The 27430-nt window shown below is 45.5% G+C and overlaps 1 protein-coding gene and 1 long non-coding RNA gene across 4 annotated transcripts in view; one reads left to right on the top strand and one right to left on the bottom strand.

Annotated features, from left to right (window-relative positions):
• Positions 1-27430, top strand: part of CACNA1A (calcium voltage-gated channel subunit alpha1 A) — a 307938-nt gene that overhangs the window by 2588 nt on the left and 277920 nt on the right. The gene's annotated exons all lie outside the window — the stretch shown is intronic.
• The window catches only part of LOC144336722 (uncharacterized), a 28440-nt gene continuing 7585 nt past the window's right edge, over positions 6576-27430 (bottom strand). Inside the window, exon 2 of the long non-coding RNA XR_013409046.1 lies at positions 6576-7115. This is a non-coding gene — a long non-coding RNA (uncharacterized LOC144336722). The remainder of the gene's footprint in view (positions 7116-27430) is intronic.

Genomic DNA, 27430 nt, shown 5'->3' with positions numbered 1-27430 from the left:
TGCTTGCCGCTTCATCTGTTCTTTGGCCAGCTCGCCCAGGGCTTTCTTGCTCTTATGATGAGTTTGTGCATTTTGTTCTCTGCACATTGTTTTTGTTCTCTTTGGCCCGAGGTAACAAACACATTATACAGCCCTACTCTGGAAGGGAAAACTGCCCACCCCACAATCTGTCATCGAGCTGGGGCGTCCAGGACTGAGCTTTCTCTGTCCTGGATGGAGCGGAGGGCGGTGGCGGGGGTGGGTGGGAGGACTGGAGATGAGAGGGGATGGACAGAGACCTGGAGGGGGAAGTAGTGAATAAAAGAATTCAGGCCAGTGTAAAGAGAAACACCATGTGGAATGTCAGAGTCACGATACCAGGGCAGAACATTTTACTTTTTTATCCGAATATTTCTACCGTGAAAAAAGACGTTTAAGCATATCCTGAGAGTGAAAAAAAAAAATGTGTGTAGGTACTTATTCTGAACTTCCAGAATAAAGTAATATACGTACAGGCAAGTACATATATTCAGATTCGTAGATTTTTACAAAATGAACACACCCACGCATCCAGCAGCCAGGTCCTGATCAGTGCCCTGGAAGTCCCCTTCCCCATACCGCCTCCTAGTCGCTTCCCCAACAAGGGTACTGCTCACCTGACTTCTAAGATTCATTTTGCGTGTTTGAAACATCATGTAAATGGAGTCACACAGTACGTTCTTTTGCTGCTGTCTTCTTTCGCTCACATCCGTGTGTGTGACTCTGCCACAGTCTATCCATTCTACTGTTGATGGGCATTTGTGTCTTTTCTGTTTGTGTCATTGGGAGCATTCTTGTGTCTTTTATTATTTTTTTTCCACAGTTCTCTTGGATAGGAGTGAAATCATCCCAGCTACTTTTTGATGCGTGTGTCGTGAGATGCGTATTTGGAAATGGTGTTGACTAAGGGTTGCAGGTCGATATGGAAAGCAGGTTCCTCCCTGTCTTGTGGAAGAGAAGTGAGTGAATGATCCACGAACTTGGCTATATGCTCACAGGGCCTAAGAGTGGTACTTCCGAATGCAAATTCCGGCATGGTACACTGGTGAAGGATGCAATCTTGCTTTCTCCACACTCAGGGCAATTTGTCACTATGATTGCTTCCTCTTTCATCCCTCAGTGGGTCAAACTTGAAGCCATCAATGAGAATTAAGAATCCTCATTTATTTCATTTTTCCCCTTTTCCTAAGTGAGAAAACTCAAATGGAAGTCTTTGATGTTCAGATTTACGTTACTGTGTTTTTCTCATGCCAGGCAGCAAGCCGTCTTGACCACATACCTTGGTTTCATGTTTTCATTGATTGGAATTGTGATTCAAATAGGGCCATGAGGGTCTCTGATGATTGCTGAAGAGCTCAGATCTGTCAACTCAAAAAGGAGCATCTGTCAACCTTCTTAGAGTTCCCTCTGCACTTAATGCCACTCACTCCTTCTACCAGGTGCCAAGGTGAATGTCATCTTTCCAGCCCTCCATGTGCCACCAAATCTGCCACTGAATATGATGTAGAAACTCAGGCCATTGCAGGAACACTGGAAGCAGGTCTGTGTTTTATCACGCACAGTCTCCTGAATTACACGTAGAATTCCAGCTTTTCATCCGGTTTGCAGAAATCTTAACAAGACACCTAAAGTCACATTGACATCAGGTGACATCACTTTGACATCTGTGGACATTGGCTGATTGGCACTCCTCTCTCTCTCTCTTTTTTTTTTTAAAGAAAAGCTCTCTAAAGAGAAACTTTCTGCATGAGAAGTGCTGGGATACATGGGAGCAGGTTATCAGACTCTTGGTCTGTCCTGAGAGATAGAATGTTCTAGAAGGTACTGTTGTAGGGGGCAGGATGGTGTCACTTGCATGATCTTTGCACTAGACTGGCTTGGCTGGTATTTCCAGAGGAGCAAAATTCTGCAAAGTAAAATTTAGCATGGTTTTTCCACTGGGAGATTTTCAAAAAGGGTGCAATTTCTCATCCACAATTCTCCAATCCAAAAAGCTCCAAAAACCAAAAGACAAACTCATATAGAGATAAAACCTAACCTGAACTGACTTCAGTTTGAAGTCTTAATTTACAGTTTTCATTCATTCCACTTGGTGTGCATTTGAGTATGTTTTGCAGGAGAAATGTTAGATGTGCTTGATGATGTGCTTGATGATGCTGCTTCAGCTCCTGACTGTTAGGTCTGCATTGTAGTCCTGTCAAACTTTCAGATGCATGGAGATCGTCTTGTTAACAGGATGTTTCTGGTCCAGCAGGGTTTGGGTGGGGTCTGGGATTCCACTTTTCTAACTTAGCTTCTAGGATTCCCCATGCAGCAAGTTCATGGGCTAGGATTGGAGTATCCAGGTTAGATCATAGAGACATTTTGTTATCATTTTTCTTTTCCTTAAAAATCAGGTTTATAGGGGCCAGGTCTGATGGTTCACGCCTATAATCCCAGCCCTTTGGGAGGCTGAGGCCAGTGGATCAGGAGGTCAGGAGTTTGAGACCAGCCTGGCCAACATGGTGAAACCCTGTCTCTACTAAAAATATAAAAATTAGCCAGGCGTGGTGGTATGCGTCTATAATCCCAGCTACTCAGGAGGCTGAGGCAGGAGAATCGCTTGAACCTGGGAGGCAGAGGTTGCAGTGAGCCAAGATCGCACCATTGCACTCCAGCCTGGTCAATAGAGTGAGACTCTGTCTCAAAAAAAAAAAAAAAAAAAGTTTATTGAGGTATAATTTATTTGTAGCAAAATTCACCCTTTTGACATACTGGTCTGCAAGTTTTGACAAATGGATGTAGTTGTAGCCACCACCCAAATCAAGATATGGAACAGTTTTGTCAACCCCCACAGTGTCCCGCTTGAGTCAGCACCCCACTTCCCCAGCCCCTTCAAGCTCTGATCTGTTCTCCATCCCTACAGCTTTGCCTTTTACCGAAGGTCGTAGAAATAGAATCTCACAGTATGTAGCCTTTTGAGTGTGGCTTCTTTTACTCAGACTTTGAGATTCATTCATGCTGTTGCTTGTGACAGTAGCGCCTTCCTTTTTGGTGTTGAGCAGGATTCCATGATATGGATGGACCAGAGTTTGCTTCCCAGCCGAAGGACATTGGGATGCTTCCAGTTTCGATGATTATGAATAGAGCTGCTATAAACATTGGCGTACGGGTTTTAGTGGGAACATTTCATTTCATACATTTCATTTCTCTTGGGTAAATTAACCCAGGAGTGAGATTGCTGAGTTGTGTGGTAGGTGTATGTTTAATTTTATAAAAGGCTCTCAAACTGTTTTCCTAAGTGGTTGTACCATTTTACATTCCCGACTTTGCGATGCCTCTAAAAGCCCTGGGTTCTGAACTCCAAAGCATATCTGGCCTCGATGGCTTAGGATTAGGGATGGGGATCTATGGAAAGGAGTGGAAGTAGTAGTGTTAAATCCCAGTCAGAGAAATAAGAAAGATTAAGGATGTCATTCAAAGCTATGTGCCTGCACTAGAGAGAGAGAGAGAGAAGGGGGTCTCTTGGATGGGGTTCCACCCCTCCCTGGTAGTTCTACCATTTCCCAGGAAAAAGTCAAGCTCTGAGGCTGTGAGACCCGTGATCTTTACCCTGTTCTTCACCACTGCAACCCCAGTGTGCGGGACAAAGCAGGCACCCCATAAACGTTTGCTGAGTGAATGAGAAAAAGTGCCTGTCTTCATCTATTAACTAAATTGTACAACATCTGATCTACCCTTGTGCCAATGTTTTAGGATTTTGGTGGGTTTTAGGTGCAGGGGTTTGAGAGACTGTCCATGAGATGGTCAGACCAGTGGAGGTTTCTGAAATGTTAGTGCTTGAGTAGATCGGATGCAGTGGCCCCTTGAGAATGAAGTCTTTTTTCGGGGACTTGGAGTGGGAGGTATCTGTTGGGTGCGTAGGGCTTGTGTTACCCCCTCCCTGTTTCCCCCCCAGTAGCAAGCACACACATACACTTTCTCAGCAATAAAAAGCACCGCCGGGAAGGTGGACGCCATCCAGAGATGATCAGAGCCTAAGAGCCGTGCAGTAACGCATTTCCGAGAATGCCAGCTCAGCTCCTGAGAAAAGGGCCGGATGGTGCCTGCCCTGAAAGAGGGCAGAGAGGAGAGGGAAAACACTCCAGACTCTGGGTCAGACTGGCCTAGGTTCATATTATTCACCAGCCATGTTATCTTGGGCACCAGAGCCTCAGTTTCTTGACATGCATGATGAGGATATTCCTTCTAGTAGCATCTCCCTTGGAGGGCTCTCAGGAGATTAAATGGGGTCGTGCGTGAAAAATGGCCAGCACAGTCTCCAGCATAGAGAAAAACCCCAAAATGCAAGAGCCGTAATACCAGGGAGTCATTTTGTTTCCAGTGTTCTTTTTTTGGAAACTTTGGCTAGAAATGAGGCTTTCTGGGTAGGAATGCGAGGGAAGCGCCACCCCTCCCCCCACCACCACCACCAACTGGCCAGTGTGCATTGATTAACCTGAGTGTGGCACTCTTTAAAGCCACCTTTGGACATTTTGCATTCTCCGTTCTCTCTGGAAGCTTTCAGAGGAAAAAAAAATTCATGGCCACTTGACCCATTTTTCTATTCCCTTGGGTCTAAGATAAAATTAATTCTCTTTCCTCCTTTGGTCCCTCCCTCCCTCTGTGGGTGACAAGGTGAGGGAGTTTTAAAGTATATAATTAGCTTCCCTTTTCACCTCTTCCACACCCTGTCTCTTCCTTTGGGGCCGGTCGAGAGTCCAGCCCAGCATGGCCACCCCAGGTGTCCACTGCAAACTCGACAGAAGAACTTCGCTCAACTTTTGGGTTAGAATTTAGGTACCTCCCCTCCCCTTCCAAACTTTGGTCTTCCTTCTCCTTACTCCCTAAAAAAATAGGAAAAACAAGGAACATTCCTGGCGAGGGAGGGCACAGCAACTTGGGTTTCAAAAACCACTGGGCCTCAGTTCTTAGCTGAGTGGGGTGACCCTTCAGCCAGGGTTGCCTGGGACTATCCTGGGTTTAGCATCTCCGGAAACTCACAGTCCTGGGCGAACTGGGACGCTGATCCCCCTAATGGTGAGTTCTTAACACCTGAGAGAGAAGAGTGGTGCAAGAGATGGTGCCATTGACCAAGAAAGGGAGAGAGTCAGTTACTTATTCCCTCTGAAAAGCCAAGACTCTTTATTGGAATGAATGCAGCTTTTAGAAGCCGTCTTTAAGGCAGCTAATACAAGAGAGATTCCAGCTAGGAAGGGAAATGCCTGAGTTAAGTCCGGATCAAGTTTTGACATCTCGCTTCGGTCAGACATGGCTTTATCTGCCGTTCAGACTGGGAGCAGCCGTGAGGCTTCCTTGAAGGTGCCTGTTGCTCAGGCTGCACCTGCAGTTAGAAATGAGCAGCCTCCCACCCCCAGCCCCCAAATAACAGTATTCAAGAGTCCCCTGTCTGGAGTCATGAGGGAAACCCAACTTAGTCACCCACTTGCCAGTAAATAATATTCACGCTGTTAAGTTCTGTTCTCATTTTAGGCCTATGTGTAAAAAAATATATGTAATTTTAAACTGATTTTTAAAGTATTTTCATACAGGCAGCATTTGCAGGAGGGCGAAGTCTGGATGTTGTTACCTTTTTGTAAAAGTGGATGGATTTGTCTTCAGTGAGACTCTGGGGCAGACTTAAAACTTGGCCTGCAGTGGGGTTACATGGATTCTGATCTTCCAGAGTCTGTCATGTTCTTTTATCTCCATGATCTTTATGATCTTCTTTATTGAGAATGATGGGCATGGTGTGTGTGGGTGGGAGGGCTATGCTGGCCATCACTGCAATGAAATGTGTTTGTGGCGTGCTGTGGCGTCTGCATAGGAATGTGTCTGTTTGATTAATACACAAGGAGTGGAGGCTGTAAGGAGGAAAAGAGGAGGGAAGGTGATATTGGATGGAGGGGGAAGCATATAGAGCTTGGGAACAGGCCACCCTGGCTGCAAATCTCAGCTCCAGCTCACAGTTGTGGAGCCTCAGTCTTTTCCTCTGTAAAATGGGGATAGTAGTCCTATGTCCAAGGAATTGTAAGCAGATTAAAAGATTCTGTACCCAGAAAGCACATGGCATGTATAATCATCCTGTAAAGTAGCCAACTCAATGAATTGTATTTATTTATTTATTTATTTATTTATTTAGAGTCAGAGTCTCACTCTGTCACCCAGGCTGGACTGCAGTGGCATGATCATGGCTCACTACAGTCTCAACCTCCTAGGCTCAAGCGATCCTCCTGCCTTAGCCTCCCAAGAAGCTGGAACTATAGGTATGCATCACCGTACCCAGCTTTAACAATATAAATTTAACCTTCCTTGCTTCTGAGCTCTTTCATCTTTTGGGACTTGCACTCTTTTTCCCCCACTCAACTGTATATGTATATATATTTCTTGAGACGGAGTTTTGTTCTTGTTGCCCAGGCTGGAGTGCAATGGCACGATCTTGGCTTGCTGCTACCTCTGCCTCCTGGGTTCAAGTGATTCTCCTGCCTCAGCCTCCCCAGTAGCTGGGATTACAGGCGCCTGCCACCATGCCCAGCTAATTTTTGTATTTTTAGTAGAGACAGGGTTTCGCCATATTGGCCAGACTGGTCTTGAACTCCTGACCTCACGTGATCTGCCTGCCTTGGCTTCCCAAAGTGCTGGGATTACAGGCATGAGCCACTGTGCCCGACCCCCAACTGTATATTTTTAAGATTCGTCTCTGTTGTTGAGCGTTAAGTGTTGGTCTTTTGCTTTTCTCTGCTATATAATATTTCATTCTGTGATAATACAAATAATTTATTCATTCATTTTCCTGGGTGATGGGCATTTGGGATGTTTCCAATTTGGGGTGGGGGATTGTTCATTTGTTTGCTGTTATGAACAATGCTGCTGTAAGGAATCAATTATTTTGAAAGAATGAATTCAAGGTGTTAATTTTAGTCTGTGTACTTGGAAATCTAGCTTCACTTAGAATCAGCTGAGATTCATCAACGTTTATGGCAGGAGCTAAGCCATTTCGCAGTTTACTTATCATTTTCTCTAAGAGGCTGGGTCAATCAGTTAGCTCTTGGTCCTTCTTGTATTCTGAAAGTTAGAACCTGTGGTTTAGACACTGGCAATTGATATGGTTGTAGAGAAGCAGCATGGTTGAGTTGAGAGCATGGATTCTGAAGCTAGGTGGCTAGGGTTCAAATCCCAGCTTTGCTAGTCACTGACTGCGTGACATTGGGCAAGTCACTTAAATGTTCTGTGCTTCAGTTTCGCAGTCTGTCCCGATGGGGATCCTAATAGCTCCTATCTGGGAGGATTAGATGATTTAATATATCTAATGTTTAGAATGGTGCCTGACACTTAGTAATCACTACATGTGTTTACATATGGAAGAGTGGATAGATGGATGGACTTATGTGGGTGGCCATATTTGGGCTTCTCTGACCCAGTGCTGAGAATAGCGTGTGGCACACAGTAGGTGCTGCCTAAGTGTTAATATTCTGCTCTTCCTTGCCAAGTCTCTCAGCTCCCTTGATCTCTGTTATTTTTGGTGTCTACATTGTTAACCCATTCTTCTGAAAGATCAGCTCAATCACGGTTGCTCCAATATATAAGCCAAGGAGAACACAATCACAAGGTCTCATTGATTGTCCATACTAGAATTCCAAGATTCCTAGGCCCAAGCAGGATTTTCCCCACCTCTCAGCAATCCTTCTTCCATGTTTCTAATCTCCTTTTTCTCTCATTTGCTATGCCCCAATGCCAGACTCTCCAGTCTCCCCACAGCTTCCCCTTCCTCTAACCATACTGTCTCTAGCCTTGCCTTCTCCCTAAGGGCACCATCTTTGAAGACATCAAATACTTAAGAGCAGCAAATATAGGTTAGCTTCTGTGAGGGTGTTACAAAGACTTGGAGTGTTTGGGTCTTACACAAATTGGAATTGTCAGAAATGTTTAGAGACTTGAGTTGTCTCTGAAAGAGTTGCCAGAATGCAAATTTTTGACTTGTGGCCCGTTTCTGATCACAATGCAGTCTTTTAAATTATGGATCATAGCTGGATGTTTGTGGTTTAGTGGGGATGGAGGCGTCCCCTGCAGTTAGTGTTGGATGGCTGGGTGAATGGATGGATGGATGGTTGAACAGATGCATGGATGACTGGATGGATGGATGGGATGAAGGAAGGAAGGAAGGAAAGGAAGGAAGAAAGGAAAGAAGGAAGGAAGGAAGGAAGGAAGGAAGGGTGATTGGATGAGTAGGTGGGTGGATAAGTAGATTGGTAGATGACTTGATGGGTGGGTGGACAAATGGATGGGTGAATGGACGACTGGATGGATGGATGAGTGGATGGATGGATGGATAGATGGATGGATGACTGGATGGATGGATGTGGATGGATGGATGACAGGATGGGTTGGTGTATGAGTGAATATATGGCTGGATGAATAAATAGGCAGATGACTAGACTGGATTGAGGGGTGAAAATATGGATGACTGAATGGATGGGTGGATGAGTGGATGACAGATGGTTGAATGGGTGGGTGGATGGGTGGATGTTGGATATAAGGGTGTATGGAAGGATGGTTGTCTACGTGTGGGTCTCTCTGATATTTGGTGTTCTGTTTGACTTGGGAATGACCAAGTCTCTCCGCTTACCACCTTATTTGTACCTTTTCCAGTATCAAGTGAATTTTGCATGCTTTTGTAAAAATCAGTAAGATTGTATGCTTAGGACTTTGGGAGGCCGAGGTGGATGGATCACAAGGTCAGGAGATTGAGACCATCCTGGCTAACACAGTGAAACCCCATCTCTACTAAAAATACAAAAAATTAGCCAGGCGTGGTGGCGGGCGCCTGTAGTCCCAGCTGCTTGGGAGGCTGAGGCAGGAGAATGGCGTGAACCCAGGAGGTGGAGCTTGCAGTGAGCTGAGATCGCGCCACTGCACTCCAGCCTGGGCGACAGAGCGAGACTCCATCTCAAAAAAATATAAAAATAAAAATAAAAATAAAGATTGCATGCTTAGGTTTTACCTATGTAATTAGAAAGCTCCTTGAGGGTAGGGGACAGTGATTTGCCTTCCTCACATCCCCCAAAAGTTCCTGCACTATATCATGCATAAGTATTTAACTGAGTAATGGTGAGGAAAGTAAACAGTGTTATTGAACAAAGATTATTAACATTCTGGAAACACCTAGTTTTGTTTCAGCACTGGAAATGAAAGTGGAATTCCTTGGATTTTGCTCCACTGGTAGATAGGATAGTATGTAGTGGTGGACTGGTAGACTATTTCTCTTCCAAGCAGATTGGGTAAATGCCCCAGATTCTTACCCACTAGCCAGAGATTACAGATTACTGATTGATACGGTTTTTCTCTGTGTCCCCACCCAAATCTTATCTCAAATTGTAATACCCATATGTCATGGGAGGGACCTGGTGGAGGTGATTGGATCATGGGGATGATTTCCCCATGCTGTTCTTGTGATAGTGAGTGAGTTCTCATGAGATCTGATGGTTTTAAACTGTGTGGGCTTCTTCCCTCTCTCTCCTCTCCTGCTGCCATGTAAGACGTGCCTTGCTTTCCCCTTGCCTTCTGCCATGATTTGTAAGTTTCCTGAGGCCTCCCCAGCCATACAGAACTGTGAGTCAATTGAACCTCTTTTCTTTATAAATTACTTTTATAGCAGTGTGAAGACAGACTAACACACTAATGTAGCAGGGTCCTTTAAGGTCCCATGTGATCTGGTCCCTGTTTTGTCTTTGATCTCATCTCTTTCATTGTCTACCTTCCTTTCATTGTCTACTCTGTCTCAGCCCTGCTGACCATTTTTACTCACACACACGTCATTTGCATTATGTGATATTCCTTCTGTTCAGCATAAGGTATTTCCTCTGCCTGCATCACGGTTTCTCCAGGTCTCCCCATGGCTAACTCCTTCTCTTCATTTAGGTCTCAGCCCAAAAGTCAGCTCCTCCAAGAGGCCTATCCTCTTCATTTACAGAACATCTAATGTACAAAAAAGAATATAAAATATATGTATACTCTCTCATCCACAAAAAATCTCTGAAGACATTTTAATGTATTTCATCCCATACCTTTTTATGGATATAAACTTTTATGAACACATTTCTATGCCACTAGGTATCCTTGAAAAAATAAGGGCCACCATGTATAGTTGCACAGGTTGTGCACGGCACAAAGATAGCATGTCACATATCATAAGTATCATGGAGCTTGTATGTCTATTATTTCAGTACCCCAGCTGATAAAAGCTTAAGTATCTTGTTCTAGCAAGATGAAGCTATTATGATAATTTTTGACAGAGAAAGGGGTGGCTTGTTTAATTTCACAATCAGAGAAAGGGGTGTCTTGTTTAAATTCATACAGTGGTGCTGTATGGGTTGGCGGCAACCCCAGAAAACACCGTTGTTAATATCTGATAATGTTCCACTTTATACCTGTATTATATTCATGTAACCATCTCTAGCTGTTTGTTTTGCCATTATAAATAGCAGTGCAGTAAACATCTTTGTGTGTGAATCTCTGTGTAAGGTTCTGATAGTTTTTAGAATGAAATTCTTGTCTGTATATGGCACTCCACGCCCATAATTGAAACTCTGTTGTTACCACTTTCTTTGAATCTGTTGAAGGAATTTTGAGAACAGGTGACTGGTATATTCAGGATGTTGATGACAAGGAACAGAGAAAGAACAGTTAAATGGTTTGGAATTTTTCCTGGGCTGCATGTAAAGCAGTGCTTTTGAACTGGGAGCAATTTTTCCCCCAAGGGGACTTTTGGCAATGTTTGGAGACATTTTTGGTTGTCACGAATGTAGGGGGAGGGGAGAAGATGCTACTGGCATCTGGCTGGTAGAAACCAGGGATGCAGTTCAGCATCTTAAAATGCACAGGACAGCCTTTCTCAGTAAAGAATTATCCAGCTCCAAATGTCGGTAATACCAAGGTTGAGAAATCTTGATGTAATAGATGTCATGGGTTTCTTCAAGGGGAGTGGGTGGATTTAGGGTTTTTGGGTGACTTAAATTTAATTTACAGTTTGTCTTCCTAGCTGGGTGTCTAAGCCAGCTTTCTGTGAACTTTAGATCCCACACAAGAAGCAACAGGCTTGCTACCGACAGATTCGTTGATGTAAATATAGATGAGTATATAGAAGGAAATCTCACCCAGAGTTGGAAAATGTTGGAATGAAAACTGCGGCGGCCTCCCCTTCTCTCTCCTTCTCCTTCTGTTGCCCAGTTTGAAAATCGTGCCTTACTTTCTTTGGTCTCCTGGCATGGTGAATGCTGCTTGGTATGGACTGTGTTCCCTTCGTCCCCACACCCTTAGGAATGTACAGGAGAGAGACCTTGGGGTATATCAGCTTAGAGATGGAAGGGGAATGGGGAAGAGTGTGTTCATTCATTCATAAATGTTGACTGAGCGCCTACTGTATGCCAGGTGAATGGGAGGAGGGCAGGGAGGTGACAAGGGTGGCTTATTCTGGGCTTTGTGAACTATGGTGAGGATTTTGTTTTTTTCCAAAGGAAATGGAACAACCACTCCTTTTCCCCCCCCGATATACCTAAACTTTTTGATTTTCTTTTTTTTTTTTTTTTTGAGATGGAGTCTCGCTCTGTCACCCAGGCTGGAGTGCAGTGGCGCGATCTCGTCTCACTGCAAGCTCCGCCTCCCGGGTTCACGCCATTCTCCTGCCTCAGCCTCCCGAGTAGCTGGGACTACAGGCGCCCGCCACCACGCCTGGCTAGTTTTTTTTTTTTTTTGTATTTTTTAGTAGAGACGGGGTTTCACCATGTTAGCCAGGATGGTCTCGATCTCCTGACCTCGTGATCCGCCCGTCTCGGCCTCTCACAGGCTTGAGCCACTGCGCCCGGCAACTTTTTGATTTTCATAACAAAAATGGGCTTCCTTTTGTGTATTTGCTTTGAGACCAGCTGTTTTTCTACCAATACTGATCACACTGCAGTGAGCGTCCTGGTAGAGAAGTCTTTGCACACGTCTGTCACTGTTTCCCTAGGACAGATTCCTGGAAATGGTATGGCAGGGTCATAGGTCAAGCTTTTGGGCCAGGTTGCAAGAAACAGGAAGTCTGTGCCCTTTCAAATTCCAAGGTCTCCTTTCCCTGACCACGTGGCCCAATCAGGCTTACCCTCCCTTGATTTTACTTCTTCACCAATCAGATAAGTGAAAGTGGAATCCTGTTGTGGTATCATGTGCATTTCTTTGGTGACTTAAGACACAGAGCACTCTCCAGATCTCTGTGGTCTGTTTGGGTATCCTTTCCTTTGTTTTCTCAGGGACGTTCTTCACCAGTGTCTTTGGAGGACTGAGCAAGGTTCTGTCAAAATTGAGGTGTGCCATGGCTCTGTATGGGGCTTGAGACAGTTCAGCTTAGTGGAGGGAGGGAGGCTGTGGAGCCTGGCTGCCTAGATTCAAATACCAACTTTGCTTATTCCCATTCATATCATTTTAGGCACATTGCTTAGCCACCCTGGGCCTCCCTTTCCTCATCAGTAAAAGGGGTATAACATTAGTGCCTGCCTTGTAGGGTGGTTGTGAGGATTCAAGCAGTACTCAGTGGGTGCTGACACACAGTGGGTGCCAAATAAGAGTCTGATGTATTAGTGTTACAGGCATCAGCCTCCTCCCTCCCCAATGCAATAGTGTGTGTGCGCCTCTTTGTACCTCTGTTGGTGCTGACAAGCCCTTTATAAAATTTACTTTTAGAGGTGAGGTCTCACTCTGTCCCCTAGGCAGGAGCACAGTGGTACAATCCAATCATGGTTCACTGCAGCCTTGAGTGCCCGGGCTCAAGCAGTCCTCCCAGCTCAGCCTCCTGAGTAGCTGGGACTATAGGTGTGCACCACGACACCTGGCCCTTTGACAGCCCCTTTATTTCAAAGCAAAATGGCAGCCACATGACTTAGTGCAAGCTCTTCAAGCTTTAGGACCAGCTGCAACTCCTCTAACTGACCAAACAGGATTCCCCATGTCGCCAACCCCCAAAACCTGATGAGAAGCAAGCAGACCATTTTCCACACTCATGACGGGAAGGCCCTTCTCTTGGCCCCTGCCCTTGCTCATGTCAAGATTTCACTCCATCCCTGATGAAGGGGAAGCACCATGTCTCAGGAGGACATGGAAACTCTGCTTTGTGGTGAATAGTTATAATAACAGTAGCTCCTCTCTGTGGGGAGTTCATGATCCGCTAAACTTTATGAGAACTGCCCTGGCAGTTTATGAGAACTTCATCCCAGCCCCCAGAGCTCACGGCATTTATTTTTGCCCCTAGTTTGCAGATGTGCACACTGAGACTCAGAGAGCTAACACTGCTTGCCAAGGTCACACATCTAGCAAGTGGAGAAACTTTATGAGACAGGTGAAGGCACAGCAGGGATAAAACCCCAGAGGGAAAAATACTCAAGTTTTCTCTGGGAAACCATTTGCATTCCAGAGAGGTTGGTGTGCCAGTGGGCAAGAGATGCCATGGGACGATGGTTAAGGAACAGAGTCTGAGCTCAACCAGGACTAGGTTCCTTCCTTCCTTCCTTCCTTCCTTCCTTCCTTCCTTCCTTCCTTCCTTCCTTCCTTCCTTCCTTCCTTTCCCCTCCCTCCCTCTCTCCCTTCTTTCCTTCCTTTCCTTTCTCTTTCCTTTCCTTCCTTTCTCTCTCTCTCCTTCCTTCCTTTCTCTCTCTTTCTTTTCTTTTTCCTTCCTTCCTTCCTTCCTTCCTTCCTTCCTTCCTTTCCTTCCTTCCTTCCTTCCTTCCTTCCTTCCTTTCTCTTTCTTTCTTTCTTTCTTTCTTTCTTTCTTTCTTTCTTTCTTTCTTTCTTTCTTTCTTTCTTTCTTTCTCCTTCCTTCCTTCCTCTCTCCCTTCCCTTCCTTCTCTACTCTTCTCTTCTCTTCTCTTTTTTGAGATAGAGTCTTGCACTGTTGCCCAAGCTGGAGTGCAATGGCGTGGTCTCAGCTCACTGCCTCTGCCTGCCTTCCGGTTCAAGCGATTTTCCTGCCTCGGTCTCCCAAGTGGCTGGGACTACAGGCACGCGCCACCAAGCCCAGCTAATGTTTGCATTTTTAGTAGAGGCGGGGTTTCACCATGTTGGCCAGGCTGGTCTCGATCTCATGACCTTGTGATCCACCTGCCTCAGCCTCCCAAAATGCTGGCATTACAGGCGTGAGCTACCACGCCTGGCCTAGGACTAGGTTTCTATTGGTGGTGTGGCCTTTGGGAAGCTACCTAACCTTAACCACTCTGTTTCATCATCTGTAGAATGAGCAGTGTAGCATTTTCTTCCAGGAATGTTGCAAGAATTAAATGGATGGTGACCATAAAACATATGCGTGGCACATAGTAAATTCTCAGCAGGCTGTCATTGCCGTTCATTTACTTTTCTCTAATGACCAGCAAGCTCTTAATTTCCTCCTTGGCATGGGCACTGGGACGGAGATGGACAAAACAGAGAGAAATAAACACACAGACAAAAATCCCTGCCCTGGTGTGGCTGATGTTCTGGGTGGGGAGAGAGAGAGAGAGTCCAAGGACCAGATAAACAGGTAAAGGATAGTTTGAGTGTGGTAAGTTCTAAGGCTCAGAAATAAAGATCTCCCGGGTGATCTTGGCTGCATTTGGAGGTGACAGGAGATACAACTGAGAAACTGAGATAGGAGGAGACCCCAGGGGAGATGTGGGCTTGATTTAGGGTGATCTGAGGAGTAGGAGAGGTCAGGGGCTGGTGTGGGGAGGCTCTGATGGTTCTGTCTGGGGAGTGAAGCAGGGATTGGTTGGGGAGACCCAAGGGGACAGGCGAAGGCCCCTGAGCAGGTGGCAAGTGCTGAGAAAGGAAAGGTGGAGGACCCAAGTGAGTTCCTAATTTCTTCGTTGCTCCCCTAAGGTGTTGGTCTCACCCTTGGCCATAGGTCTTGGGTCACTTACAGATGAAGACCAGGCCAGGCTCAGTGGCTCGTGCCTGTAATCCCAGCACTTTGGGAGGATGAACCCAGGAGTTTGAGACCAGCCTGGGCAACATGGTGAAACCCCATCTCTATAAAAAAAAAATACAAAAATCGGCTGAGGGTGTTGGTGCATGCAGGTAGTCCCAGCTACTCGGAAGGCTGAGGTAGGAGGATCTCCTGAGCCCGGGAGACCTATGCTGCCAAATAAGGTAGCCAGTAGCCACACATGGCTATTGCAATTTTAGAAATTAATTACAGGCCACGCGTGGTGGCTCACGCCTATAATCCCAGCACTTTGAGAGGCCGAGGTGGGCAGATCACAAGGTCAGGAGATCGAGACCATCCTGGCCAACATGGTGAAACCCCCATCTCTACTAAAAATACAAAAATTAGCTGGACGTGGTGGCGCACACCCGTAGTCCCAGCTACTCAGGAGGCTGAGGCAGGAGAATTGCTTGAACCCCGGAGGCGGAGGTTGCAGTAAGCTGAGATTGTGCCACTGCACTCCAGCCTGGCAACAGAGCGAGACTCTGTCAAAAAAAAAAAAAAAAAGAAATTAATTACGATAAAAACAACCCCTGAGTTTCACTGGCCACATTTGAAGTGCCCAATGACCCTGTATGGCTTAGCGCCCACTGTACTGAATAGTGCAGATCTAGAACATCCTACTGGACACGTTGCCAGGGTCGCTGAACCAACAGTATCAGCATCTCCTGGGAGCTTGCTGGAAATGCAGACTCTCATCCCCTACCTCAGACTCGCTCAATCCCAATCTGCTCTTCAACAAGATTCCTCAGGTGATCTTGGCTGCACCTGGTAATCACTTGGAAGCTTTAAAAATGCTGGGGCTGGGCATGGTAGCTCATGCGTGTAATCCCAGCACTTTAGGAGGCCAAGGCAGGCGGATCACTTGAGGTCAGGAGTTCGAGACCAGCCTGGCCAACGTAGCGAAACTCCATCTCTACTAAAAATTACAAAAATTACCCAGGTGTGGTGGCACACGCCTGTAGTCCCAGCTACTTGGGAGGCTGAGGCAGGAGAATTGCTTGAATCTGGGAGGCAGAGGTTGCAGTAAGCTGAGAGGGCACCACTGCACTCCAGCCTGGGTGACAGAGTGGGACTCTGTCTCCAAAGAGAAAAAAAAAAAAAGAAGAAAGAAAATGCTGATGCCCCAAGCTCCACCCCCACAGATGCTGGAGAGATTTGTCCAGGGCTTCCCCTGGGGTGGGGAATGTTTGAAAACTCCCCAAGGGTTTCTAAAGTTCAGCCAGAGTTAGCAGAGAGCCCACCGGGGGGGGCTAAGCAGGTAGACTGAAGTTGGAGCTGTGTGAACTTGGGCAAGTCACTTACCCTCTCTGAACCACAAGCTCTCTTCTCTCTAAAACTAGAGACCTGCTGGCACCTCCCTCCCAGGGCTGTGAGAAGTAAATGATGGGATGATTCAAAGTGCTGAGTAGGGTCAGATGCAGTGGCTCACACCTATAATCCCAGCACTTTGGGAGGCTGAAGTGGGAGGATTTCTTGAAGCCAGGAGTTTTGAGACCAGCCTGGGCAACATTGAAACATTACCCAGGTGTAGTGGTGCATGCCTGTAGTCCTAGCTGCTTGGAAGGCTGAGGTGGGGGGATCCCTTGAGCCCAGGAGTTCAAAGCCACAGTGAACTATGATGATGCCACTGCACTCCAGCCTGGGGGACAAGAGGGAGACCCTGTTTCTAAAAAAGAAAGAAAGAAACCGAAAATGCTGAGCCGATGCCTTGGATTGATAGTAAGCAGTGCCTGTGTAATAAGCATGAATTTTAAAAAATGAGGTCAGCAGCCTTAGAGCTAATGGTTAATGGGTTTGGGTGTGTGAATTTTTTTTTTAATTTTTAAAGCCTTGAGATAAAATTCCCATAACACAAAACTGACCATTAACCATTTTAAAGTGTACAGTTCAGTGGTGTGTAAGACACTCAGTGTTGTGCAACCATCACCTCTTTCTAGTTCCAAGACCCCAAAAAGGAGACCCTGTACTCACTGAGCCTTCACTCCCCGTCTCTCCCCACTCCCCCAGCCCCTGGCAACCATTAATCTTCTCTCTGTATAGATTGACCTATTCTGGTTTTGGGGGTTTTTGAACTCGCCTTTCCTGGCGGACAACCTCTCACCATCCGGGTGAGACTGTGTAAAAGCCCAGCTCCCTGCATTTCTGAATCTTCCTCTCCCCACTGGGGGCTGCCCCCACCTGTTTCCCCCTCTGGGCACCCTGGTTCTACTCATCAGCCTGGCTTAATCCCAGCAGCAGGTCCATGTTCTGCTCTCCTGTGGCTGCCACAAATGAGAGGTTTCATCTCAGCTGGGTTTCTCCTAGTTAAATATTTAATAAATAAGACCTACAACTTGTGATGCTGGGAGTGTTTGATAGTGAAATTAATGATGGGGAGAGAGTGGCAGGCGGCCCACAGGTCCATGCCGGAGCTGGGATGAAGCACCCTGGCAGGCGTCCATGCCACTGATGCTTGGGAACCACGGTGGGCCGCACCATCCCATTTCCCCCAGTCCGGACCTCTTTTTTTGAAGCACTGCGTCCGGCACAGGGTAGCCGCTTGATAAATGTGTGTTAAAAGAAAGAGAGATTGCTTGTGTAGGGAAGAAAGAAGAGACAGAGGAGATGAAGAGGAGACACACAGAGAGAAAGAGAGATGAGAAAGAAAAGTGGAAGGTGAGAGAGAGACAGAGATAGAAGGGGAGAGAAAGACCTGGATGGAGGAAGTCCAAGGAAGGCAATGGTGAGGGAAAACAGAGAGACAAAGATGGAAGGGACAGAGGGAGATGAAGGAGAAAGAGAGAGATGGAGGAAGAGGGGAAATAAAGAGAAAGAGAGACAGAAATAAGAGAGAGAATATTGCTTCTTGTATCTTCCCCTTCTCCTGTTATCCTTGACCATCTTATTTCTTTTCTTTTTTCTGTCTCTCCAGTTCTCATTTCCCTACCCTCGCCGTCTTGCCAACTCGTCGTCTCTTTTCATTTCCTGTGTCTATGTTATCTTTTAATTTTCTGTCTGGGTATTTTCCCCCTTTCTCTTTCTCAGCATAAACTGTTGCTTGGTGTATGTGTCTTCTTTTTTTTTTTTTTTAGTCTTTAGCTGATATGTGTGTGTGTGTGTCTGTGTGTGTGTCTGTGTGTCTGTGTCTGTGTGTCTGTGTGTGTCTGTGTGTGTGTCTGAGAGAGAGACAGACAGAGAGACAGACAGAGAGAACAAACCTAGAGAAAAGTGTGGGAACATAGATGAACATTTTAAAGGCCAAACCATGAAGCATACACCCATTTTACCCAGGTCAAGAGCCACAGGGCCACCATCAGATTCTCCCTCACGCTCATCTTCAATCACAACCACTCCTTCCCTCCTGGAGGAACCACTATTGGAGATTGTATGGGGACCATTCACCTGCTTTCCTTTGTGGTTGAACCACCTAAGTACGCATCCTGAAGCAATATAGTCAGATATTATGTGGTTTTGAGTTGTTTTGTTTTTTTCTTTTTCTTTGTTCTTTTCTTTTCTTTTTTTTTGAGATGGAATCTTGGTCTGTCACCCAGGCTGGAATGCAGTGGCGTGATCTCCGCTCACTGCAAACTCCGCCTGCCGGGTTCACGCCATTCTCCTGTCTCAGCCTCCCCAGCAGCTGGGACTACAGGTGCCCGCCATCACGCCCAGCTAATTGTTTTGCATTTTTAGTAGAGATGGGGTTTCACCATGTTAGCCAGGATGGTCTCGATCTCCTGACCTCATGATCCGCCCACCTGGGCCTCCCAAAGTGCTGGGATTACAGGCGTGAGCCACTGCACCTGGCCGGTTTTGAGTTTTATAAGAATAAAATTATGTGAGAGGAGTTGTTTTGTATTTTGCTTCATTGGTTTGCAGTTACCTTTGTGAGATTTCATCCTCATTGTTGTCACTGCAGCTCCTTCATGATCATGTTTATTCATCGACGATGAGCAGGTGACTTTGTTCTCTTTCGGGCACTGGCATGAGCAGCTTTGTTGATTGTTTATGGATTCTGCTACATGCATGCAGGAGTCTCTCTGGAGCACGTTGCTCTGTGTGAAATTGTTGGATCCTAAGATTTGTACATTTTCACCTTGACTAAATACTGCCAAACAATTTTCCAAAGTGCTTGTGCTAATTTACACTCCTGCCAGTGGTGGGTGAGCATTCAAGATGCTTCACAACCTTGCCAACACTTGGTATTGTCAGATTTTTAAGTTATAGCCTTTCTCATGGTGATTTCTCATTGTGATTTTAGTTTGCAGTCCCCTGATTACAAATTAGAGTGAACATATTTAAAAATATTTATTGACTATTCAAGCTTGCTTTTTTGTGAAGTGCCTCTACATGCTCTGTCCATTTTTTATTAAGTCACTTTAAAAATATATATATATTGATTTGTAGGTGATCCCTATATAGCCTGGAAACTGATTCTTCATCATTATATGTTGTGCAATATTTTCTCTTGGCTTGGCTTTTGATTTCTTTTTTCTAATGTCTTTTGATGACCAACAGTTCTAAATTTTGATGTGGTTGATTTTAGAAATCTTTTCCTTTATAGTCTGTGGGCTTTGTATCTTATTTAAGAAAATCATTTCTACCCTGAGGCCATGGATATATTTTATGCTATTTCTGAAAGTTTTACAGTTGTGTTCACTATATGTCTTTAATCAGCTTGGGATTGATTTTTATGTGTGGTGTTAGGTAGGGGTCCAATTTCCTTTTTATTCCATAAGAATTGTCCCAGTATCATTTATTAAAAAGCCCATTCTTGCCCAAATAATCTGCAGGACAACCTCTTGACTGTTTAAGTTTTACCCTCTTTCATCTGGTCTGTTTTTATACTCAACCTTTGAAGCCACAAATATTAATTGAGTGCCAACTATGTGCTAGGCACTGAGTTACAGTGATGGACATGACAGATGCAATCATGGCTTTCATGGCGTTTACAGTCTGGCAAGGATGACATATAAATAGCTATTACTACTTATAATTTAAAATGCTATGGGCCTTGCAAAAAGGGACAAGTCTGACTTGCTCTAAAAGAAACATGTAAAACAACATATTCCAGGGAAGTGGTGATAAACTGAGTCTTTAGCGGGCCTCTGCTATTGTAGGAGTGGGAATGGTGGAAAAGATGTTTTGGCCACAGGGAACAGCATGTGCAAAGGTCCTGTGGAAGGTGCTTAGGAGTTTGATATTTATCCTAAAGGCACTATCAGGCTACTGAAGCAGTAATACAATGATTTTATGTCTGTGAATGGTTCCACTGGTTGCTGCATGGAGAATGTATTGGAACAGAGCAAGAATAAAAAGCCATGAGACCAATTAGGAAATGATTTCAGTCATTCAGGGAAGACACAGTGTGCCTTGCTTGGGCTGGCATGGTGGCTGTGGAGATGGAAATCATTGATCAGATTAACAGATATTTTGAGCTGGCATGATTTTTCCCCTCTCTCCCCCCTCTCTATCTCTGTTTCTTTTCTGGTTGTGTTTTCTGGGTGAGAAAAGCAGTTTGTGATCCTGCCAAGGGTATGTGCTCCGGAGGATGTATTTGCCACAGATGGTCTTTGGAATTCTGGCCAAGAGAGTCACCGGACAGCCTCTGGCCCCCAGGGTTTCTGGAACCAATTCAACAATGACTGTTTATTAACAACAGCAAGGATGAGTTGCTAGCCTTTCCTTCAGAGCACCTTTTAACTGTTACCTTACTTTGTTACCCAAACCAACACTATGAAATTGGTGGGGGAGAAGTGGAAGGGTTTTTATCTCTACTTTTTATAGAATGGGGAAGTTAATTGGCACTCTTGGAATCACACAAAAGATGTTGGTTTGGGGATTGGAATTCAGTTTCTGGACTTTCAGTCCAATCCCAATTACTCAAGCTCACATGCCCAACCCCTAAATATACTCTTTTGCAAATAATTTCCCTACTGAGGTGCTCCTGGCCAATTTAAAAGGTCCCCATTTCCTTGCCTATAAAATGGGAATTCAAGTAAAAGTATCTACCTGTTGACTTGCTGTGAGGTCAGTGGGCCTGACACATGGTGCGGACTCATTATATTTACCCATGTGAATCCCTTAGTTCCCTTTACTTGCAAGAGGTGGAAAAGTCAAAGGGGCTTAAACAAGAAGTGGGGGTTGTATTGGCTCATGAGACTGAAGAGTCTCAAGGGTGTCCAGCTTCAGGCTTGTTTAGATCTAGGGATCAGATAACACCATTAGGCCTCTGTTTCTGTTTCTTGGCTCTACTTTTTGCAGTTGGCTCCATTATCCATGACTTAGCTGCACTTCCAGGCCTCCAGTCTGCCCGAGATCATATTCAAAGAGAGATTCTTCTCTCTTTTTCAGCCATCTTCCCAGAATTCGCAGCAAATGCTTTCTTGCTTTTGATTGGCTCTTGCTGAGGTCATGTGCTCATGCCAGAACCAATCACTGTGGGGAAATGGGAGGTGGAGAAAGTGGTGCTCTGATTGGCTTAGGCTTGGGTCACATGATTTTATGGAGTTGAGGTGGAGCCAACTTCTCCGAGTGGAGAAGAGGAGTCTTGTTAAACGTGAATTAGGATATGCTTGCTGCTGTAACAAACAAGTCCCAAGTCTGCAGTGGCTTAAGGCAATAAGAATGTACTTCTCACTCACCCTAAATCCAATCAGATAATCAGCAAGTGGCATTCCATGTGGTGATTTCAGGACCGAGGCTCTTTCCATCTGTGGCTCCACCATCCCCTAAGAACAGAAAGTCCTTCACTTCCGGCCTGTAGGAAAAGAGTATGAAGGCTCACACAGGAGGTTTTGGGAGGCCACATACAGAAGTAATGAACGTCACTTCTGCCTGCATTCTGTGGACTGCAATTTCATCGCATGGTGGATGAGAGAGGGTCCCAGTAGGAAAACGGAAGACACACACCAAGAATCAAATTAAGAGATAGCTTAAGAATCAAGAGATAGCTTACAAAGGTGTGGACCCTTACTGAAATAGAGAGGGGGGAAGAGAGGAAGGAGGCAGAGAGAGAGAGACTGAGACTCACAAAGACACATGCACACACATTCACACTCACACACAAGCTGAGAGAAAGAGGTGGGGAGAGAAAGAGAGAGGGAACATTTCCTAACAGGAAGCTGGCAGAATAAATGTTCCCCATTGTCCAAAGCCAGAGGGCCAGGAGCCCAATGAGCCCATCCACATAGGTCAGCCCCCCATATGACAGTCCTAGAAAGGTAAAGAAGGAAGGAGAGTGGATTTGTTGTAACAGAAGACAGCCAGTACCTGTGGCCCATCTGACTGCAGGGGGAACTGAGAAATTTAGTCCGTGGAGAAGAAGATTTAGTGGACACATCACTTTGTCTTTTCCACAAAGTGAAATTAGGTTCTCAGGTAGGAAAAAGAAAAAGGTTTGCCTTGCTGCTATTCTTATTATTGGTGGTAGGGGTGGTGGTGGCGGTTATTGGTTCTTGGTTCCCTGTACATGCCAATATCTGCTCTCTTCTTTTTTTCTCCCTTACTTCTTTGTTTGTTCTGCAAATTCTTTCCCTTTAAGTGAAAATCTTTCTGTGTTCTACAAGGGAGGTAAATTCTATGCCAAGGTTGAGTATGGGGCCCTCTGCTTGGATAGCTGTCTTCTCCAGGAGATAATCAAGGTGGAACTGAGATAGTTGGGGTCTCTGCAGGCAGTCTGTGCCCCTGGCAAGCCCCTCACCTTAACCCGAGGCTGTGGGGGAAAGGTGCCTTGATGGAGTCAGATTAGAAAGCAAGTGATCGCTGCATGAATCAAGCAGTCACTTTCCTGGAGGTGAAACCAAGAAAAGGTCCCTCAGGCTGGGTCCAGGGAGGTGTACTTGGGTCCCAAGGGCAGAAAGCAACCTTCCCCTCACCTGCTTCTACCTCTTTGTAGCCTATCTTGGCAACCAGAAGTAGGTATACAAGTGACATTGAAGCTGGACGTGTTAACAATGGTGTGAGCCCACCTGACTCCAATCTGGTCCAGCTGTACTGGCCACACATCCTTGTCTCCAGCCCCCAGGGTCAGCCCAGCGGCTGTAACAATGGTCTGTCCCCTCCCTGTCCCACCCACTTCTTTGAACTCCTCCAAGGATCTGTGATGATAGGGCTGTCACTGTCTCAGCTTCCACCATTCAAGCTTAACCGACTTCCTCTCCATAGAGAACGGAAGAGCAACCCCTCATTGCCTCTGGCAGCTGGCCAGCAAGTCCCTGCTTTCTGCCACTCCCAGGTCCAGAACAATCAGGTGAGAAGTGGACAGGACCAAGTTCCCCAGCGCTGTCTTCTGGGTCCACCTATCATGAGAGCCATGATTCCTAGTTTTTATCACCCTCTCCCCAACTTTGCCAGCTCTCCACTTCTGGCAGTGATGGCTGCCCATGACTTCACCTTCCTGTGCCTCAGTTTCCTCATCTGTAAAATAAGGACAATCATGGTAATGAGAGTTCTAGTCAATATGCCAAGTACTTCACTTGCATCAATTTAGCTCATCCTTTCAATGCCCTGAGGGGTGGGTACTGTTATCATCCCATGTGACAAAAGAGAAAACTGAAACAGAGAGAGAATTTGAGGTCTTGCACCCCTCAAATGACAAAAGTGGGATTTCAGCGTAGGCTATCTAGATTCAGAGTCTGTGCTCTCAATCAACAATAACAACAATAATAGTAATGTCCTAATCCAATGAGTTTTTGATTAGATTCAATACAAGAGCATAAGCAGAAAAGCTTAGCCCAGTGCCCAGCACGTGGTAAGAACTCAAAATGTTATTTATAATAGTAATATACCATTTTATGTTAAATTCATAGATAAATATAGTTGACTCTTGAACAACATAGGGGTTGAGGCAGTGACCTCCTGTGCAGTCAAAATTATGTGGATAACTTTTTTCTCTATTTTTTAGAATTTTTAAAATTAGAGACAGGGTCTCGCTTTTGTTGCTCAGGTTGGTCTCGAACTCCTGGGCTCAAGTGATCCTCCTGCCTCAGCCTCCCAAAGTGCTAGGATTACAGGTGTGAGCCCCCGCACCTGGCCTGTGTATAACTTTTGACTCCCCAAAAACTTAACTACTAATAGTCTACTCTTGACCAGAAGCCTTACCTATAACATAAACAGTCGATGAAGACAGATTTTTATATGTTATATGCATTATACACTGTATTCTTACAATAAAGCTAGGGAGAAGAAAGTATTATTAAGAAAATCATAAGAAAGAGAAAATATATTTACTATTCATTAATTGCAAGGGGATCATTATAAAGGTCTTCATCCTCATCATCCTGATATTAAGTAGGCTGAGGAAGAGGAGGAGTTGGTCTTATTGTCTCAGGGGTGGCAGAGGTGGAGGTGGAAGGGGAGGGAGGAAAGACAAGCACACTTGGTGTAACTGTTATTGAAAACAAATCTACATAAGTGGACCCATAAAATTCAAACCTGAGTTGTTCAGGGGTCAACTATATATGCTACAAGTACATAATATACTAATATAGTTGTATGTTATTGTTACAGTACAAGGGTCAGAAAATGTTTTCTGCAAAGGATTAGAGAGTAAATTTCTAGTAAATACTGTCTCTTTGGGACCACTCTGCTTTGCCGTTATAGCAAAGGCAGCTACAGGCAATATGTAAATGAATGGGCATGGCCTTTGCCAATAAAACTTTATTTACACAAACAGGCCACGGGCCAGAGTTGCCAAGGGCTGGTATGGTATGTGTTATTATATATTAGCTTTATTTTTTCTGTTGCTTTATGTTCTTCTTTGCCCTTCCTTTCTTAAAGGCCAACCTTTCTTTCTCTCTGTTGGTTTGTCTTTTAGGACAGCATGGCAGGCCACTGGGACATGGGCTCTCCTGACTCTAGGCTTGTTTGTCTGATAAGACATGAGGAGTGAGGGTGGCAGGACTCTGAGCTCCGGCCTGTCCTCCTCCTCTTCCCTCTCTTTCTTGTTTCTTTCCTCTTTCCTCTTTTCTTCCTAAGCTCTAGAAGTTGCCATTTTCCTTGCCCATTGCTGATTTTCTCTGCCTTGGGAGAAAGCCCAAGAAGATCACTTGGGGAAGCCCACAAGCATCTCCGGCCTCACTCACCCAGCTCCTGCCGTTCTCTTTACTCTTCGTCAAACACACCAGGCACAGTCCTACCCCAGGGCCTTTGCACTGGCTGTTTCCTCTGTCTGCATTATTCTTCTCTCAGGTGACCTCATGGCTTCTCCCTCCTCTCCTTCAGGACTTCACTCAAAGGCCACCTTCTCAGCATTTGCCTCCCACCCTTCTGCCTTATTTTCCCCTTTGGAACTTTTCATTTTCTTATTTATTTGTCTGCTATCTGTCACCCTACACTATGATCTCCACAAGGAAATGTGATTTTATTTGTTTTTTGTTTTGTTTTGTTTGAGATGAGGTTTCGCTCTTGTTACCCAGGCTGGAGTGCAATGGCGTGATCTGGGCTCACTGCAACTTCTGCCTCTGGGTTCAAGCAGTTCTCCTGCCTGAGCCTCCCGAGTAGCTGGGATTACAGGTACCCACCGCTACGCCTGGCTAATTTTTGTATTTTTAGTAGAGACAGGGTTTCACCATGTTGGCCAGGCTAGTCGTGAACTCCTGACCTCAGGTGATCCACCCACCTTGGCCTCCCAAAGTGCTGGGATTACCGTGAGCCACCGCGCCCGGCCTTTTATTGGTTTTACCCACCAATGTGGACTGGAACAGCCTAGATCAGCAGGTGGCATGCAGTAAGCAGTTGATAAATGCGTGTTGGATGAGTGAGCACTGTGGCTTCTGTCATTCATGTTGCTGAATAGCATTCATCTGGAAATAACCACAGTTTGTTTATCCATTTACCTGTTGATTGGCATTTCTGTTGATTCTTGTGTGGGCCATTATGAACAAAGCTGCTGTGAAATACTTGTACCTTTGCCCAATTCTTCACTTGGTGAATCCTTATAAATCCTTTAGGCCGGGTGTGGTAGCTCACGCTTGTAACCCCAACACTTTGGGAAGCTGAGGCAGGAGGATCGTTGGAGGCCAGGAGTTCAAAACCAGCCTGGGTAACATAGCAAGACCCATCTCTACAAAAAATAAAAATTTAGCTGGACATGGTGATGCATGTCTATAGTTCCAGCTACTTAGGAGGCTGAGGTGGGAAGATTGCCTGAGCCCAGGAGTTCAAGGCTGCAGTGAGTGACTGGCGTCCTGCAATCCAGCCTGGGCGACAGAGTGAGACCCTGTCTCTAAAAAATGACAGCAATGACAATAATAAAGCCTTTAGGTTTCCTCTTAAATGGTACATCATCAGAGCCTTTCCTGACCCAGCAACTCACCCCAGGTCTCAATTAGACTTCACCCCATTTCTTTCATAACATTTATCACAATGACATGTTTATTTTGTGGGGGCGGTTGGCATTCTGGCCAGAACTCTCAACTTCCAGAGTGAAAATACGGAAAAACAAAATAAAACACAACACACACATTTGCACAACAACTTGAGGGAGGTGCTTAGTTCTCTGAGTTTCCAAGAACAGAGAGCTGAAGATTTGTCTGAGGAGGAAAAATCAGGGGCTGCTTCTTGGAGGAGGTGGACTGTTGATGTCTCATCCACCCACACATTTGCAAATGTGCTGATGAAAAGATGACTGTCACAAGGTCTCTGAGCCCAGCGGGCCCATGGCTGAGTGCAAAGATAGTGGGGCTGACAAATCATCATTGTATAACAAAAGAAAAGCCACCACAGTTGCACAACGGAAAGGCGGCTTCTATAGAACGTTCAGATAATATCTGAAGGCATGTCACACTGTGTTCCCCAGTGGCCACTGTCAGAGCCAAAAGTGAGAGTGGGTGAGAGTTTGGGCAGGAAACTACTGAACCAGGTACAACATCACCTCCATGAGGGCTCAGCTTTATCTATTTTGTCTTCTGTTGCATCCCCAGCCCTTAGAATGCTGCCTGGTCCATCTTTGCTGTGTGAATAATAATAAGGAACGATCACTGTGTTGAGAGTTTGGGCTGTGAATTCAGACTGAGTTTGGTTGCTGTGCAGCCACTACTGGCTGCATAGCTGATTGTGAGTCTCAATTTTCCTCCTCCATAAAATGGGCAGAAGAGAGTCCATGCCTCACAGAGCTGTGCATTTGTTGAGCAAACACTGAAGAAGTATACACGGTGGCCAAGGCACTGTTCAAGACACAGGAAGTAGACAAAAGTCCCTGCCCTCTGGGAGCTTACATGCTCATTAGGAGAGACGTATGATAAGAAACAAAAATAATAGGTAAATTGCATAGTAATTTAGAAGATTATAAGGGTAATGGGAAAAGAGCAGCAGAGAAAGGGCTGAGGAGGCCAGTTGCTGTATTAGATAGACCTTTATTGAGGTGGTGTCTTTGGAGCCAAGACTTGAGGAAGCTGTGAGGATGTCTGGGGAAAGAAGAAACAGCTAGTG

Source organism: Macaca mulatta, chromosome 19 (genome assembly GCF_049350105.2).
Source record: "Macaca mulatta isolate MMU2019108-1 chromosome 19, T2T-MMU8v2.0, whole genome shotgun sequence".
Taxonomy (NCBI): Eukaryota; Metazoa; Chordata; class Mammalia; order Primates; family Cercopithecidae; genus Macaca; species Macaca mulatta.
Note: the sequence above shows the minus strand (reverse complement) of the source record. Positions and strands in the feature narration are given on the sequence as shown.